This window comes from Hyperolius riggenbachi, chromosome 5 (assembly GCF_040937935.1).
Source record: "Hyperolius riggenbachi isolate aHypRig1 chromosome 5, aHypRig1.pri, whole genome shotgun sequence".
NCBI lineage: Eukaryota > Metazoa > Chordata > Amphibia > Anura > Hyperoliidae > Hyperolius > Hyperolius riggenbachi.
Genome location: NC_090650.1, coordinates 399067978 through 399087408, shown reverse-complemented (window position 1 = coordinate 399087408; position 19431 = coordinate 399067978). Strand labels below are relative to the sequence as shown.

Here is a 19431-nt window from a genome sequence, read left to right as displayed (position 1 = left end):
TGGAGGAGTTATTGGCTGCACTTAAAGGACAGGAAGAGTTAAAGCGGATCCAAACCAAACATTTTTTTAATTCAAAATACTGTATGCAATACTGTATGCAGTGCAGCCATTAACCCCTCCTGGTCCCCAAGTGCAACTGTTAATTCTTCCTGGTCCTCAAGTGCAGCCATTAACTTTGCCGGTTAGACTTCTACTCGGGTCAGAACAAAATTCCAGCTTAAGAGGGTCAAATATTGGAGTCGACTTATACGCGAGGTCGATTTATATTTGAGGATATCCGGTAGATTGATAGATTTCCTATTTTCAAATGTTAACATGAAGAAAAATTACTCATGATAAAAAGGACCAGTGTGGGTTGAATGATAAAACAACATCTTTTGATTCTGAATTCTTTGTGATATGCATAGCGAGGGGTCTGGTGGGGCGTGGTTAGAGGTGTGGTGGGTGTGGTTAGAGGTGTGGCAAAGGCATGTCTTAAAGTGTCCCTCTATCTTATCTCGAAAAGTTGGGAGGTAGGTATTACTAATTATATTTACAGCGTCATAGAACAACTTGTGACCACATCACGTGAAGCGACCACATCTATCTACATCGCTAAAAAGACAAGGCTGCATTGTGACCACAAATGAATTTTCAGAACAGTAAGGATTCTTTATGTAAAGCTGTTTTTACCAATGACAGTTTATGAATCCCCAGAAGTCTCCCTCTGTACAGAATATATGTCATGCTAACAACGTGTGTCTAGCTCTGGCTGTGTGCCACGGAACACATTAGGCTGGATACATGTGATGTAAAGTGTGATATATATATATATTTCCTCTCTACATTCTGTTCAGATGGTATAAATAGACTATTTTAGCGTTAACAGCTTTCCTCAGAGGCAATATGACTTACAGCCAGCTGATGAATAAACTTTATCTCATTTAGAGATGTATTGCACTTTTTAAACATTTAGGACCTGTGGCTATATTTATAGTATGTCACCAGTAGTAAGATTGAGTATAAGAGATTGCCAGAGAATCAGCGCCATCTGCTGTACAAAATTGGATTCTATGGAGCTGAGGGTCCCTCACAGGAAACCTGAAGTGAGAGGGATATGGAGGCTGCCATATTTATTTCCTTTTAACCACTTGAGGACCGCTGTGTTAAACCCCCCTAAAGACCAGGCCATTTTTCATAAAAAGGGCCACTGCAGCTTTAATCTTTGCTGCAGGGCCGCACAACACAGCACACAAGTGATTCCCCCTCCCCTTTTCTTCCCACCAACAAAGCATAGCCCCCAACCGTCCCGTTTTCAGCGGGACAGTCCCGATTTGGGGGGGCTGTCCCGCTATCCCGTTATGACCCCCCAGTGTCCCGGGCGGCTGGGGGGTCAGATGTGCAAAAGAAATGATCGAGGCCCCAGCCGGCGGATGCGTTGTGTGGGATGCAGGTCTGGGATAGTATTGTCCCCCCCTCCCTCCGAATGTGCCCCCAAGTGTCCCCCTGTGTGCAGAGATAAGAGCGCAGCGGAGCGGGCAGTCTTACCTTTCCTTCTCACGTACGGGCATCTCTTGCTTCCATCTACTTCCTGTGACGTCACAGGAAGCAGGAAGCGGAGAAGACCAGATGCCCGTACGCGAGAAGGAATGGTAAGACTGCCCGCTCCGCTGCGCTCTTATCTCTGCATACAAGGGGACACTGGGGGGCACATTCGGAGGGAGGGGGGGGACAATACTATCCCAGACCCGCATCCCACACAACGCATCCGCCGGCTGGGGCCTCGATCATTTCTTTTACCTCCTCACCCATGGGCACCCTCTCCCCACCCACAAATATTTTTTTTAATAAAATATATATATATATATATATATATATATATATATATATATATATATATAAATATGATTGACTAGGGGTGTGTCAGGGGGTGTGGTTGGGGTTGTGTCGGGGGCGTGGCTTAAGTGTCCCGCTGTCTCATCTCAAAAAGTTGGGAGGTATGAACAGAGCTCTCTGTTGGTGGGGTGTGATCGCTCCCCCAATGTTTTTTTTTTTAATAAATATTTATATGTTTTATTTTTAATAAAAATTGCCCACAGAGGGGACAGCCGTGTCACACCGCTGTCCCTAATACAGCGCTGCCCTGGATTGCAGCTACACACACACACCACACACACACAAACACCACACACACACACACACACACACACACACACACACCACACACACTCATAGACACACACCACACACACACATACCACACACACACCACACAAACACACACCCATCGCACACACACACACCACACACACACACATACCACACACACACCACACAAACACACACACCACACCCACCACACAAACACACACACACACACCCGCCACACAAACACACACACACACACACACACACACACACCACACACACATACCACACACACACACCACACACACACACACACTCCACACCAACACACACACACACCACACAAACACACACACACACACCCATCACACACACACACACACACACAAACACACACACACACACACACACACACCACACACACATACCACACACACACACCACACACACACACACACACACTCCACACCAACACACACACACACACCACACAAACACACACACACACACCCATCACACACACACACACACACACACACACAAACACTACACCCATCACACACACACACACACCACACATACCACACCCACCACACACACACACCGAGGATGCTTCAGGGTGCCCCAGAGGTGCTGCCAGCTGCATATTCACACTGTAAATAGTAAGGCACTCCCCAAGTGGACAACAGCAGATCAACCAGGGCTGGATTTCTGGAAAGGCCACAAAGGCCCGGGCCTTGAACAGCTGCAGCCCAAGAGGACACCTGGACATATGAAAGTGAAAGCTGCAAATGGGGAGCAATATATTGAGAAGAGAAGCATGTGCCCAAGGGAGCTGTACATGAAAGAGAAGGGCTACAGTACACAATTGTTACACATGGAAAAGGGGGCTACATGTGAAATGGAAGGGGTGCTGCGGCACATGGAAGGGGGGCCCAACGTACTTGGTAGAGGCGCAAAGTATAAATCCGGCCTTGAGATCAACAGACAGGGGTGTAACTAGAGGGGAGCAGCCCCTTGGATTCCAGGGGCCCAGAGGTGTGGGAGGGCCCCCAATTACTAGCCTTCCCTTTCTCTGATACTCCAGATCAGGTGTTTTGTGGCTACACATGTTATGGGTGTGAAGATCCTGATGGCCACACTTGTTTTATGACCCTTGTAAGATGGGCCCCCAGGCTGTGAGGGTCACCAAGAAGCTGCAAAGAAAGCGTAGTGAACATTAAGGGGCCCCATCAAAGTTTTGCTGGGGGCCCCCATGATTTGTAGTTAGTTACGCCCCTGTCAACAGACATGCAGAACGGACCCAGGACCGGGCCAAGGCGAGAGAGGCACCAGCCTCAGGGCACAGTGAAGGAGGGGGCGCAGGGCGGGGCCAAGGCGAGAGAGGCTCCAGCCTCAGGGCGCAGTGTAGGAGGGGGCGCACAACTCACTCAGCTATCGTTCTCTTATTGTGTTTAAAGCAGAGAGAAATAAGAAAAGGGGATACATTGCAGTGACTGCAAGCCAGATAACTAGAGATTAAGGTGTTGGGGCCCTCTTAGTCTAATAGCAATAAGTGTGTGACGCTGAGGTGGGAGGGATGGAGGGGCGCACTTTGATGTCTCAGTCTTCAGTGCTAGAGGACCTTGTCCCAGCTCTGAATGGACCTATTGCTTCCCTCTGTCCATGTACGGGTATCTCATTCACCCATCCACAATGCCCAAACACGGCTTGCATTACCTTTTTGAACAATAGATGCATATCCATAGATTGGCAGATATTTGCTCCAAATGCAGCAGACACTGACATGAGCGGCTGAAGTTGCAGTATCACAAACACATCACTTTCTACATTTGAGTGCGCAAAGTGTGCCAAGAAAGGCGTAAGTGCAGACAGGGGCGTAGCAATAGGGGTTGCAGAGGTAGCGACCGCATCGGGGCCCGTGGGCCAGAGGGGCCCCATGGGGCCCTACCTCAACCAAAGCATTAGCTGTTTATTGGTCCTGTGGTGGTAATAATCACCTCTATAGATACTTTGAATCGTAGTAATCATTAACAAACTGTTCCCCATCCGATTCTTGCACCTCTAATACTATGTATGACCAAGGCAGGTTTTGTTGCGCCGTATTAAGTGTTATATATAGAGTGCTGGGAGGGGCCCCATGTAAAACTCGCACCGGGGCCCATAGCTCCAAAGCTACGCCACTGAGTGCAGATGCATTAAAAGTGGAACTGAAGCCTTCATGAAACTGAGATCATCAGCACTGCATGAAAGGTGAGTGCACTGTGGGCTGTACAGGCATATTCACAAAACATTGGTACAGTTGCTATGCATGCTGAAGATGTAGCACACATTGCGCAATTAGCGTAACCCATAGTACTTTAACAATTCTTGCATTACCTAGGCAATGCGTCGTGCTCTAATCACACTATCTCATCAATGTAATTATGTTAAAATTGCATTGCACTCCATGCACACATCAACTTTACCGATGTTTTGTGATTAAGCCCCGATATGGGTTCAAATATGCTGGTACACAGAGTTTCACAGTACACCTTCACTAACTCTGAGAATCGCTGCAAATGCAAATCAGTATTCAGCAAGGCTTTTTTGTTATTTAGTGCTATTAAAAAGTAAACAGCAAAAAGGATTAGTCTTGGCGTTTTTCAATATACCAAAATCGCAATAAAAAATAAAACATTGTTTTTACACAATACATCGCATAACTCCCAACTGTCCCTCTTTTGGAGGGACAGTCTCGCTTTGTCCCTCTTTCAGGACTTTGTCCCTCTTTCTATGTAAATATATACTGTATATTTCTCTACTAAAAGTGTGTTTGACTCTAAACTTTATTCCCATCCTTTAAATTGATATATTACTAATTTTAAAATGTTAATATGAAGGAAAATGAACCAGGATAGAGAGGACCAGTGTGGTTTGAATTATAAAACAACATATTTTTCTTATGAAATCTTTATGGTATGCGTGACTAAGGGTGTGATGGGGGTGTGATCAGGGGTGTGGCAGGGGTGTGGCTTAAGTTTCCCTCTTTCTCATCTCAAAACGTTGGGAGGTATGCATAGTACTCTTATATAGGCTTTAGTTTATAGTTATACACATTACAAAATGCTACTGTATGCAGGCCTGAAATAAAGTGCAGACACTGGTATGGATGTTGTTATGATGAGGTGGCCCAGAATTCTTCTCTTTCCCACCTAACAGCAGAGAAATCTTAAATATGAAGTTCGGCTTTGCTGGACCACTTATGATCCCAGCACTGGAGATGCTGCAATAAATTGGGTCCAATGCTGTTGCTAGTGACTGGTTTACAGAGAGCTCTCCTCCGCAGATCTCCCCTCTGTTTACTGCTGAATGGGATTTTCTGCACAAACAAATCTGCGTCGTTGTTGTACCTAATGAGACTATAAAAGGATTGACATGATTACTGAGTTCAGGGGAAGTGCAGAGCTGAGCGAGCAGCGGATGAAAGGCCTGTGTGAGATGTCCCAGATTACATCCCATCAGCTATAGATTAATCTGCTTAAAGCACCAGTGTATAGTGTATGTACAGCACGCAGGGGTGATCTGCTGCCCTGACCACACAAGGAAGACCGATGGGAAAAATGTATAGGGAGACAGGTAGATGAATAGATAGGTAGACAGATAGATAGATAGATAGATAGATAGATAGATAGATAGATAGATAGATCAATATACAGCAAAAAGAGCTTAAAGAGGGCCTCCGCAGTAAATTCCAAAGTGAAAAAGAGCCAGACTGATACTTACCATGACAACTCCCCCTCTTTTTTTTTTACCTCAGTGGCACACCTGTGTAACAGGCTGGCTCAGTGGTACAGGCAGAAGCAGAGTGCCTCCATGTGATAGGCTGGCTCAGTGGTACAGGCAGAAGCAGAGTGCCTCCTCCATGTGATAGGCTGGCTCAGTGGCACAGGCAGAAGCAGAGTGCCTCCATGTGATAGGCTGGCTCAGTGGCACAGGCAGAAGCAGAGTACCTACATGTGATACGCTGGCTCAGTGGCACAGGCAGAAGCAGAGTGCCTCCATGTGATAGGCTGGCTCAGTGGTACAGGCAGAAGCAGAGTGCCTCCATGTGATAGGCTGGCTCAGTGGCACAGGCAGAAGCAGAGTGCCTCCATGTGACAGGCTGGCTCAGTGGTACAGGCAGAAGCAGAGTGCCTCCATGTGATAGGCTGGCTCAGTGGCACAGGCAGAAGCAGAGTACCTACATGTGATACGCTGGCTCAGTGGCACAGGCAGAAGCAGAGTGCCTCCATGTAGTGATGCTCAAATACCCCTTTTTAAAATTCGAGTTTGGTCGAATTCGAATAGTAAATTATTCGAGGTCAGTCGAATATTCGAGTCGAATAATTTTTACTATTCGATTCGACCTCGGACTTCGAGCTCACTATTCGAGTCGGTATTCGAGCTAACTATTCGAGCTGACTATTCGAATTGGCCTTAAATAGCTTCCAACACTTGTTTTGAGGGTGAATGATGCAAGAAACATCTTTTTTTCCAAGTAACAACAGCAAGTGATTATGTGGGGATGTTCCTTTAAAAAAAAATGTGGAAAGAGAAGTTGTGTCCTTAATTTTGTTCAGTAGTGTTACTGTATATACTTGTTCTTCTTCTTCTTTATCTTTCTTCTTCTTCTTCTCGATCTTCTTCTTCTATATCTTCTTCTTCTTCTTATATATTGTCTTCTTCATCATCTTCTTCTTCTTCATCTTCTTCTTCTTCTTCTTCTTCTTCATCTTCTTCTTCTTCATCTTCATCTTCTTCTTCTTCTTCATCTTCATCTTCTTCATCTTCTTCATCTTCTTCATCTTCTTCTTCTTCTTCTTCTTCATCTTCTTCTTCTTCATCTTCATCTTCATCTTCTTCTTCTTCTTCTTCTTCTTCATCTTCTTCATCTTCTTCTTCTTCTTCTTCTTCTTCTTCTTCTTCTTCTTCTTCTTCTTCATCTTCTTCATCTTCTTCATCATCTTCTTCATCTTCTTCTTCTTCTTCTTCATCTTCTTCTTCTTCTTCATCTTCTTCTTCTTCATCTTCTTCATCTTCTTCATCTTCTTCTTCTTTTTCATCTTCTTCTTCATCATCTTCTTCATCTTCTTCTTCATCTTCTTCTTCATCTTCATCTTCTCCTTCTCCTTCTTTTTCAATATCGTCTTCTTCTTCTTCACGTATTTCTCTTTTCAATTTTTTTTTTAAAGAAATGCAGCTATTTTTGAGCGTAACAAATAGCTGGTGGGCGCACGCATGTTGGAAGCGCCATTGTATGTGCTCCCTGGCAGTGGAAACACAAAGACAGCAGGAGGTAAATTCAGCAGCAGGAGGAGGAGGATGAGTGTGTGGCAGCAGGCAGTCAATGAGGCAGGCAGCTCGCCGTGACATAATAGCCCTGGTACCTAGCGGTGATACCAGGGCTGTAAATAAACACAACAGGAGGTCCCAGACAGCGGTCGTGCAGCCCACATTGTGTCCAATACACAACTGGGACAACACAGTTTTCAACCCGGGCACCTCAGAAAAATTAAACCTTTTTTTTTTTTTTTAATGGTTTGTTTGGTTTTGGTTTTGCAACCAATATAGCTATTGTTTGACGTAATAGCTGGTGGCAGAGTGGCAGCAGAAGGTAATTCTGTGTACCCTGGCAGTGGGAAACACAGACAGACAGCAGCAGCAGGAGGAGGAATGGAGGAGTAGGCGAGCAGCTATTGTTTGACGTAATAGCTGGTGGCAGAGTGGCAGCAGAAGGTAATTCTGTGTACCCTGGCAGTGGGAAACACAGACAGACAGCAGCAGCAGGAGGAGGAATGGAGGAGTAGGCGAGCAGCTATTGTTTGACGTAATAGCTGGTGGCAGAGTGGCAGCAGAAGGTAAATCATCTGTGTACCCTGGCAGTGGGAAACACAGACAGACAGCAGCAGCAGCAGCAGGAGGAGGTATGGAGGAGCAGTGTGAGTGTGGCAGCAGGTAGGCAGCGTGACATAATAGCCCTGGTACCTAGCGGTGATACCAGGGCTGTAAATAAACACAACAGGAGGTCCCAGACAGCGGTCGTGCAGCCCACATTGTGTCCAATACACAACTGGGACAACACAGTTTTCAACCCGGGCACCTCAGAAAAATTAAACCTTTTTTTTTTTTTAATGGTTTGTTTGGTTTTGGTTTTGCAACCAATATAGCTATTGTTTGACGTAATAGCTGGTGGCAGAGTGGCAGCAGAAGAAGGTAATTCTGTGTACCCTGGCAGTGGGAAACACAGACAGACAGCAGCAGCAGGAGGAGGAATGGAGGAGTAGGCGAGCAGCTATTGTTTGACGTAATAGCTGGTGGCAGAGTGGCAGCAGAAGGTAAATCATCTGTGTACCCTGGCAGTGGGAAACACAGACAGACAGCAGCAGCAGCAGCAGGAGGAGGTATGGAGGAGTAGTGTGAGTGTGGCAGCAGGTAGGCAGCGTGACATAATAGCCCTGGTACCTAGCGGAGATACCAGGGCTGTAAATAAACACAACAGGAGGTCCCAGACAGCGGTCGTGCAGCCCACATTGTGTCCAATACACAACTGGGACAACACAGTTTTCAACCCGGGCACCTCAGAAAAATTAAACCTTTTTTTTTTTTTTTAATGGTTTGTTTGGTTTTGGTTTTGCAACCAATATAGCTATTGTTTGACGTAATAGCTGGTGGCAGAGTGGCAGCAGAAGAAGGTAATTCTGTGTACCCTGGCAGTGGGAAACACAGACAGACAGCAACAGCAGCAGGAGGAATGGAGGAGTAATGTGAGCAGCTATTGTTTGACGTAATAGCTGGTGGCAGAGTGGCAGCAGAAGGTAAATCATCTGTGTAGTGTACCCTGGCAGTGGGAAACACAGACAGACAGCAGCAGCAGCAGCAGGAGGAGGTATGGAGGAGTAGTGTGAGTGTGGCAGCAGGTAGGCAGCGTGACATAATAGCCCTGGTACCTAGCGGTGATACCAGGGCTGTAAATAAACACAACAGGAGGTCCCAGACAGCGGTCGTGCAGCCCACATTGTGTCCAATACACAACTGGGACAACACAGTTTTTTAACCCGGGCACCTCAGAAAAATTAAACCTTTTTTTTTTTTTTATCGTTTTTTGGTTTTTGGTTTTGCAACCAATATAGCTATTGTTTGACGTAATAGCTGGTGGCAGAGTGGCAGCAGAAGAAGGTAATTCTGTGTACCCTGGCAGTGGGAAACACAGACAGACAGCAGAAGGGCAGTACACAGCAGCCCACTGTAGGTGTAAAATGTGTGGCTGCAGGCGACGTAATAGTCAAAGTGAACCAGGCTGGCTTAGTGAGCAGGAGCCAGGAGGTGGTAAAGGGTGGTAAGGCACATTAACGATGGTTCCGGCAGCCAGTTCATGTCCCCCTCTCGCCGACAACAGGGGCCAGGAACTCGCCTTCCACCCACGCCTGGTTCATCTTGAGAAACGTCAGTCTGTCCACAGACTTGTGAGACAGACGTGAGCGTTTCTCGGTGACCACGCCACCAGCTGCACTGAAGCAGCGCTCGGACAGCACGCTGGAAGGGGGGCAGGACAGCACTTCCAGGGCGTACTGCGCCAGCTCGCTCCAGATCTCCATGCGCTTGACCCAATACTCCATGGGATCAACAGGGGCATCGCTGTCAAGCCCGCTGTACGACCCCATGTAGTCAGCCACCATGCGGGTCAGGCGCTGGCTGTGACCGGAGGAGGATGCTGCTGCATGCATCTCCTCTCTAGTCACTGCTGCCGGAGCCTCTACAGTCCTGTAGAGCTCGTGGCTGAGAGACAGCAGGTCTGTGGGGCGCTTGCTGCTGCTGGATGCAGGCACCTGCTGCTGCCTCTGTGCTGGCTGCTGGACAGTGGGGGTGGAAGGCTGGGGGAAGGCTTCCTCCAAGCGCTCAACAAGGGCCTGCTGCAAGCTCCTTATTTGTTGCGCTGGGTCTCCTCCTGCAGGCGGCAGGAACTGGCTCAACTTCCCCTTGAGGCGTGGGTCCAACATCATGCTGATCCAGATGTCCTCCCTCTGCTTCATCTGGATCACCCTGGGGTCCCTGCGCAGGCACGTCAGCATGTGCGCTGCCATTGGGAAGAGGCGGGCCACGTCTGCTGGCACATCGACGTCAGTGCTGTCTAGAGTTGGGCCGAACGGTTCGCCTGCGAACGGTTCCATGCGAACTTCAGTGGTTCGCGTTCGCGTCCCGCAGGCGAACCTTTGCGGAAGTTCGGTTCGCCCCATAATGCACATGGAGGGTCAACTTTGACCCTCTACATCACAGTCAGCAGGCCCAGTGTAGCCAATTAGGCTACACTAGCCCCTGGAGCCCCACCCCCCCTTATATAAGGCAGGCAGCGGCGGCCATTACGGCCACTCGTGTGCCTGCATTAGTCAGAGTAGGGCGAGCTGCTGCAGACTGTCTCTCAGGGAAAGATTAGTTAGGCTTAGCTTGTTCCTGTCTGGCTGCATACCTGTTCTGTGAACCCACCACTGCATACCTGTGCTGTGAACCCACCACTGCATACCTGTGCTGTGAACCCACCACTGCATACCTGTTCTGTTCAGTGGACCCGCCACTGCATACTTGTTCTGTTTAGTGAACCGCCACTGTATACCTGTTCTGTTTAGTGAACCCGCCACTGCATACCTGTTCTGTTCAGTGGACCCGCCACTGCATACCTGTTCTGTTTAGTGAACCCGCCACTGCATACCTGTTCTGTTCAGTGGACCCGCCACTGCATACCTGTTCTGTTTAGTGAACCGCCACTGTATACCTGTTCTGTTTAGTGAACCCGCCACTGCATACCTGTTCTGTTCAGTGGACCCGCCACTGCATACCTGTTCTGTGAACCCACCACTGTATACCTGTTCTGTTCAGTGAACCCACCGCATCAGTGCGCATACCTGTGCAGTTAAGTGAACCCGCCACTGCATACCTGTTCTGTTCAGTGGACCCGCCACTGCATACCTGTTCTGTTTAGTGAACCGCCACTGTATACCTGTTCTGTTCAGTGAACCCAGCGCATTCCGGATCCACCCTCCACCAACGCCTGGAACGGCAGGTAGCCGACTACCTGGCCTTAAGTGTGGATGTAGACACTGCTGTGAACAGCGATGAGGAACCCTTGAACTACTGGGTGCGCAGGCTTGACCTGTGGCCAGAGCTGTCCCAATTTGCCATCCAACTTCTCTCCTGCCCTGCCGCAAGCGTCCTCTCAGAAAGGACCTTCAGCGCAGCTGGAGGCATTGTCACAGAGAAGAGAAGTCGCCTAAGTCACAAAAGTGTTAAGTACCTCACCTTTATCAAAATGAATGAGGCATGGATCCCGGAGGGCTGCTGCCCGCCCCAAGACTAAGTCAGTCCCCGCACATACAGCATCTCTGCCTGCACGCCGTGTGACTGGCTGCCTGGCCTGCCCCAAGAAGACTAAGTCGCTCCCAGTCCCTCCACACAGCATGTCTGCCTGCAGGCCGCTTGACTACCTTCTCCGCCACCACCAACAGGGTCCGGGACTCCAGGCGGATTGCTGAATTTTTTAGGCCGCTGCTAGCAGCGGCCGCTGTAATAATTTTTCGGGTGCGTGTACATGACTGCCTAATATTTCTGGCTGCACTGCGGGCAGCTGCAACAACAAAAGAAAAGGCATGTACATGCGCCCATTCCCCTTCGTGATCATTACCTTGCCGTGGTGAAGGGGCTTGCGTATCACAATGGAGCAATGACCGGCGCCTAGATGAGTGTCTCGGGGGGCACACCCACGATAATAAGGTCGTTGCCTCATTGTGGTCAGACCAAATTTGATCAGCTGGACAGTCACTGTTCTGTCATTCAGCTACATCAGCCAGGTGACCATATGGGCTGTAAAGCCACCAAAACCTGCGCTCTCGCAGGGACGGATCTAGGGGGGGGGGCAAGCGGGTATCTTGCCCCTGGCGCAGTTTGTTGAATTCTTAAAAAGGCAGCAAAATAAAAGGCAGTTTAGGCGCCAAAACCTGACCTTTAGGCGCCAAAACCTGACCTTGCCCCAGGCGCAACTTGGTCTTGATCCGTCCCTGCACTCTCGCCATGGTGCGCACCAGTAAAGCACGGCCGTCACTACACAAACAGCTGTTTGCGGTGCGTTACACGATGAGTTTGGTGTGTCAGTGTGAAGCAGTACCTTAATTACACTACCTGATTGATGTATACACATGCAAGATGTTTGAAAGCACTTTAGGCCTGTCATTTAGCATTCAATGTGATTTCTGCCCTTAAAACGCTGCTTTGCGTCAAATCCAGATTTTTCCCGGGGACTTTTGCCATGTATCCCACTCCGCCATCCCCCCCTCCAGGTGTTAGACCCCTTGAAACATCTTTTCCATCACTTTTGTGGCCAGCATAATTATTTTTTTTTTTCAAAGTTCGCATCCCCATTGAAGTCTATTGCGGTTCGCGAACTTTAACGCGAACCGAACCTTTCGCGAAAGTTCGCGAACCCGGTTCGCGAACCGAAAATCGGAGGTTCGGCCCAACTCTAGTGCTGTCCTCATCCTCCTCCTCTGCCGCCTCATCCTCTCTCCACCCCCGCACCAACTCAGCTGCGCTGTGCTGATCCCCCTCATCAGCAGCCAGGTCAGGGACCTCCACCAAGTCCTCCTCCTCCTCCCCCTCAGAGGTGGACTGCGCAGCTGGTTGCCGCTCCTGCTGGTCCAAGGCTGCCGCTCCCTGTTCCAGCAAAGCATCGAGGGCCCTGTTCAGCAGAGAAACCAGGGGCACCCACTCGCAGACCATAGCATGGTCCCTGCTCACCATGTTTGTGGCCTGCAGGAAGGGAGCCAGCACTAAGCACACCTGCTGCATGTGCCTCCAGTCATCATCGGGGACGATGGACGGGATGTTGCTGGTCTTGTCCCTTCTCTGAGCTGCGGAAACAGTGGCCAGGGCAAGGTACTGTTTGACAGCGTGCCTCTGTTCAACCAGACGCTCCAACATCGCCAGGGTGGAGTTCCAGCGAGTCGGAACGTCAAGGATCAGCCGATGGCGTGGCAGATCCAGCTCCTTTTGCACGTCTTCCAGGCTCGCACAGGCTGCAGCCGAGCGCCGGAAGTGACGCACAACATTCCTTGCCGTTTCCAGCAGTTCGCCCATCCCCTGGTAGGTGCGCAGGAACTTCTGCACCACCAGGTTCAGCACGTGGGCAAGACAGGGGATGTGGGTCAGGTTTCCCCTGTCTATTGCGGCAACCAGATTGGCCCCATTGTCGGCCACCACCTCTCCGACTCTGAGGCCTCTGGGGGTCAGCCAAATCCTCTCCTGCTCCTGGAGTTTGGCCAACACATGGGTTGCCGTCAGCTTGGTCTTCCCAAGGCTGACCAAGTGCAGCAGCGCTTGGCAGTGGCGGGCCTTCACGCTGTTGCTGAGGCGGGGGGTTTGGCCAGGTGTGCCGGAGGATGGCAGAGGATCGGAGGAACCTGCTGCAGTTCCCCTGAGCCTGCGGGGTGGCACCACCCACTGTGTTGCTGCTGCTGCTGTGCCCGCTGCTGCTCTCCCATCCTCACCCCCTTCCACCAAGCTGACCCAGTGGACAGTGAAGGACAGGTAGCGGCCTGTCCCGAAGCGGCTGCTCCAGGAGTCCATGGTGACGTGGACCCTTTCACCAACCGCGTGCTCCAGCCCTCGCTCCACATTGGCCATCACAAAGCGGTGCAGTGCAGGAATGGCCTTGCGGGCAAAGAAGTGTCTGCTGGGGAGCTGCCAGTCTGGGGCTGCGCAAGCAAGCAGCGCACGAATGTCGCTCCCCTCCTGCACGAGCGTGTACGGCAGGAGTTGGGAGCACATGGCCCGTGCCAGCAAGCCGTTCAGCTGCCGCACGCGACGGCTGCTGGGAGGCAGAGCCCTAACCACCCCCTGGAAGGACTCGCTCAAAAGGCTCTGGCGTGGCCTTTTGCTGACACGGGAATCAGCAGACACAGCAGAGGAGGCCACTGAGGACTGGCTGCCAGAACAGGCCTCAGTGTCGGCGGCAGGAGTTGCAGAGGGGGGAGGAGCAGTGCGTTTCCGCACTCCTGCTGGTGCTGCTGGAGGAGCAGGAGGGCGGGTGGCTGCTGTTGCTGCTGCTGCTGCTGAAGGCTGTGCAGTGATGGGTGTGGTGCCACTGCCAGCAGCAGATGCCTTCAGCCTCTGGAACTCCTCATGCTGGTGGAAATGTTTAGCCGCAAGGTGGTTGATGAGCGAGCTGGTGCTGAACTTTAACCACTTGCCGACCGCACACTCATAACGTGCGTCGGCAAAGTGGCAGCTGCAGGACCAGCGACGCAGTACTGCGTCGCCAGCTGCAGCCTAATTAATCAGGAAGCAGCCGCTCGTACGAGCGGCTGCTTCCTGTCAAATCACGGCGGGGGGCTCCGTGAATAGCCTGCGGGCCGCCGATGGCGGCTCGCAGGCTAGATGTAAACACAAGCGGAAATAATCCGCTTTGTTTACATTTGTACGGCGCTGCTGCGCAGCAGCGCCGTAAGGCAGATCGGCGATCCCCGGCCAATCAGCGGCCGGGGATCGCCGCCATGTGACAGGAGACAGCCTGTCACTGGCTGCACAGGACGGATAGCGTCCTGTGCAGCCCGGCTTACCAAAGGGGGCCAGGTAGGAGAGGGAGGGGGAGCATTTCGTCGCGGAGGGGGGCTTTGAGGTGCCCCCCCCGCCAGCCACTCGCAGGCAGCAGAGATCAGACCCCCCCAGCACATCATCCCCATAGGGGGGAAAAAAGGGGGGCAATCTGATCTCCCTGCCTGCACCCTGATCTGTGCTGGGGGCTGCAGAGCCCACCCAGCACAGATCAATCAAACCAGCGCTGGTCCTTAAGGGGGGGTAAAGGGTGGGTCCTCAAGTGGTTAAGGGGTCTGCACCTCTGCTCAACTTCCGCTGACAGTGGTTGCAAGTGGCGTACTTGCTGTACACAGTGGGCATGGTGAAAAACCGCCAGATTGGTGACAGAAACTTCCCCCTACGGCATGGAAGCGCTGCTGCCTGTCTCCCTGTGGTGGTTGGGGGGGGGGCTTGGGTGCGGCTGGTGGTGGTACTGGCTGATGCTGCTGCTGCTGCTGCTGCTGAGCCTGAGACACCAGCAGGCTGTGGAACGCTGCCAATGCTTGCAATGATGCGCCTCCTTGCAAGGCCCACAAGCGCATCCTCCTCCTCCTCCTCAGAGCTGCTGAGGACGACATCCCCTGGAGGTGGTGGCACCCAGTCTCTGTCTGTCACCGGGTCATCATCATCCTCCCCCTCCTGAAACATGTCCTGCTGGGATGAGGACCCCCCAAACTCCTCTCCTGATGCATGGATGGGCTGCTTGACTGTCGCCACAGTCTTGCTGTCCAATCCCTCATCCCCCAAAGTGCCCATCAGCATCTCCTCCTCAAGATCGCCAACAACAGCAGACAATTTACTCATGATGCCTGGGGTCAAAAGACTGCTGAATGACAGGTCGGCGAGTGACGGTGAACTGGCCTCCTCCCCAGACCCTGCTGGGCGGCTGCTGCGAACAGGGGTGGTGGTGGTGGTGGTGGTGGTGGTGAGGGTGGAGGCCTCGGATGCAGAGCTGATGGCGGGCTGCTCATCCTCCGTCATGAGTTGCACCACAGTGTCTGCATCCTTTTCCTCAATGGGACGTTTCCGACCCGGCTGGAGGAAAATGGGAGCAGGTGCTACACGCTGCTGCTGCTGTGTCTCTGCAGCGTGAGTTGCAGATGCTCCTGCTGGGCGGCGCCCAAGGCGTCCACGGCCAGTGGCTATGGGAGGAATGTTAGCCACTGACGCTGCTGCTGCGGAACTGTGCATGGTGGCGCGCCCGCGGCCGCGGCTTGCCACAATGCTGCTCCCTCTCCTCCTGATTCCCTTGCTGCCCTTCCCCTTGCCCAAACCGCGCTGGCTGCCACTTCCAGACATCTTAAATGTTTTGGGCGTATAGACAAAAGTTTTGTAAAAGGGCGGGTGAAAAGTGGGGTACTTTAATGGAGTGGGTTGGTTGGTGAGGTGACTGAGTGAGTGTCCCCTAGTACAGTAAGTAAGTAGTAACAGTCAGGAAGTACAACTAGCAGTTACAATAATCAGTAGTAATCACAAGTAAATTTAGTGTGTGTACACTCAGACAGTGAGTGCACGCACGCAGGAGCTAGTAGCCTATGGACAGTGACTGAGTGTCCTAGACTCCTAGTACAGTAAGAGTAAGTAGTAACAGTAAGTAGAACTAACTAATTACGATAATCAATCAGCGATCAGAAGGAAATAGAGTGTGTGTTGTGTGTGTACACTCAGACAGTGAGTGCACGCACGCAGGAGCTAGTAGCCTATGAACACAGTGACTGAGTGTCCTAGACTCCTAGTACAGTAAGAGTAAGTAGTAACAGTAAGTAGAACTAACTAATTACAATAATCAATCAGCGATCAGAAGGAAATGGAGTGTGGGTGTGTGTACACTCAGACAGTGAGTGCACGCACGCAGGAGCTAGTAGCCTATGAACACAGTGACTGAGTGTCCTAGACTCCTAGTACAGTAAGAGTAAGTAGTAACAGTAAGTAGAACTAACTAATTACAATAATCAATCAGCGATCAGAAGGAAATGGAGTGTGGGTGTGTGTACACTCAGACAGTGAGTGCACGCACGCAGGAGCTAGTAGCCTATGAACACAGTGACTGAGTGTCCTAGACTCCTAGTACAGTAAGAGTAAGTAGTAACAGTAAGTAGAACTAACTAATTACAATAATCAATCAGCGATCAGAAGGAAATGGAGTGTGGGTGTGTGTACACTCGAGTGCACGCACGCAGGAGCTAGTAGCCTATGAACACAGTGACTGAGTGTCCTAGACTCCTAGTACAGTAAGAGTAAGTAGTAACAGTAAGTAGAACTAACTAATTACAATAATCAATCAGCGATCAGAAGGAAATGGAGTGTGGGTGTGTGTACACTCAGACAGTGAGTGCACGCACGCAGGAGCTAGTAGCCTATGAACACAGTGACTGAGTGTCCTAGACTCCTAGTACAGTAAGAGTAAGTAGTAACAGTAAGTAGAACTAACTAATTACAATAATCAATCAGCGATCAGAAGGAAATAGAGTGTGGGTGGTGTGTGTACACTCAGACAGTGAGTGACCGCACGCAGGAGCTAGTAGCCTATGGACAGTGACTGAGTGTCCTAGACTCCTAGTACAGTAAGAGTAAGTAGTAACAGTAAGTACAACTAACTAATTACGATAATCAATCAGCGATCAGAAGGAAATGGAGTGTGGGTGTGTGTACACTCAGACAGTGAGTGCACGCACGCAGGAGCTAGTAGCCTATGGACAGTGACTGAGTGTCCTAGACTCCTAGTACAGTAAGAGTAAGTAGTAACAGTAAGTAGAACTAACTAATTACGATAATCAATCAGCGATCAGAAGGAAATAGAGTGTGTGTTGTGTGTGTACACTCAGACAGTGAGTGCACGCACGCAGGAGCTAGTAGCCTATGAACACAGTGACTGAGTGTCCTAGACTCCTAGTACAGTAAGAGTAAGTAGTAACAGTAAGTAGAACTAACTAATTACAATAATCAATCAGCGATCAGAAGGAAATGGAGTGTGGGTGTGTGTACACTCAGACAGTGAGTGCACGCACGCAGGAGCTAGTAGCCTATGAACACAGTGACTGAGTGTCCTAGACTCCTAGTACAGTAAGAGTAAGTAGTAACAGTAAGTAGAACTAACTAATTACAATAATCAATCAGCGATCAGAAGGAAATAGAGTGTGGGTGGTGTGTGTACACTCAGACAGTGAGTGACCGCACGCAGGAGCTAGTAGCCTATGGACAGTGACTGAGTGTCCTAGACTCCTAGTACAGTAAGAGTAAGTAGTAACAGTAAGTACAACTAACTAATTACAATAATCAATCAGCGATCAGAAGGAAATGGAGTGTGGGTGTGTGTACACTCAGACAGTGAGTGCACGCACGCAGGAGCTAGTAGCCTATGAACACAGTGACTGAGTGTCCTAGACTCCTAGTACAGTAAGAGTAAGTAGTAACAGTAAGTAGAACTAACTAATTACAATAATCAATCAGCGATCAGAAGGAAATAGAGTGTGGGTGGTGTGTGTACACTCAGACAGTGAGTGACCGCACGCAGGAGCTAGTAGCCTATGGACAGTGACTGAGTGTCCTAGACTCCTAGTACAGTAAGAGTAAGTAGTAACAGTAAGTACAACTAACTAATTACGATAATCAATCAGCGATCAGAAGGAAATGGAGTGTGGGTGTGTGTACACTCAGACAGTGAGTGCACGCACGCAGGAGCTAGTAGCCTATGGACAGTGACTGAGTGTCCTAGACTCCTAGTACAGTAAGAGTAAGTAGTAACAGTAAGTAGAACTAACTAATTACAATAATCAATCAGCGATCAGAAGGAAATAGAGTGTGGGTGGTGTGTGTACACTCAGACAGTGAGTGCACACACGCAGGAGCTAGTAGCCTATGAACACAGTGACTGAGTGTCCTAGACTCCTAGTACAGTAAGAGTAAGTAGTAACAGTAAGTAGAACTAACTAATTACGATAATCAATCAGCGATCAGAAGGAAATAGAGTGTGTGTTGTGTGTGTACACTCAGACAGTGAGTGCACGCACGCAGGAGCTAGTAGCCTATGAACACAGTGACTGAGTGTCCTAGACTCCTAGTACAGTAAGAGTAAGTAGTAACAGTAAGTAGAACTAACTAATTACAATAATCAATCAGCGATCAGAAGGAAATGGAGTGTGGGTGTGTGTACACTCAGACAGTGAGTGCACGCACGCAGGAGCTAGTAGCCTATGAACACAGTGACTGAGTGTCCTAGACTCCTAGTACAGTAAGAGTAAGTAGTAACAGTAAGTAGAACTAACTAATTACAATAATCAATCAGCGATCAGAAGGAAATAGAGTGTGGGTGGTGTGTGTACACTCAGACAGTGAGTGACCGCACGCAGGAGCTAGTAGCCTATGGACAGTGACTGAGTGTCCTAGACTCCTAGTACAGTAAGAGTAAGTAGTAACAGTAAGTACAACTAACTAATTACAATAATCAATCAGCGATCAGAAGGAAATGGAGTGTGGGTGTGTGTACACTCAGACAGTGAGTGCACGCACGCAGGAGCTAGTAGCCTATGAACACAGTGACTGAGTGTCCTAGACTCCTAGTACAGTAAGAGTAAGTAGTAACAGTAAGTAGAACTAACTAATTACAATAATCAATCAGCGATCAGAAGGAAATAGAGTGTGGGTGGTGTGTGTACACTCAGACAG

The 19431-nt window shown here is 49.8% G+C and overlaps 1 protein-coding gene across 3 annotated transcripts in view; it reads right to left on the bottom strand.

Annotated features, from left to right (window-relative positions):
• The window catches only part of OXR1 (oxidation resistance 1), a 546053-nt gene that overhangs the window by 265002 nt on the left and 261620 nt on the right, over positions 1–19431 (bottom strand). The gene's annotated exons all lie outside the window — the stretch shown is intronic.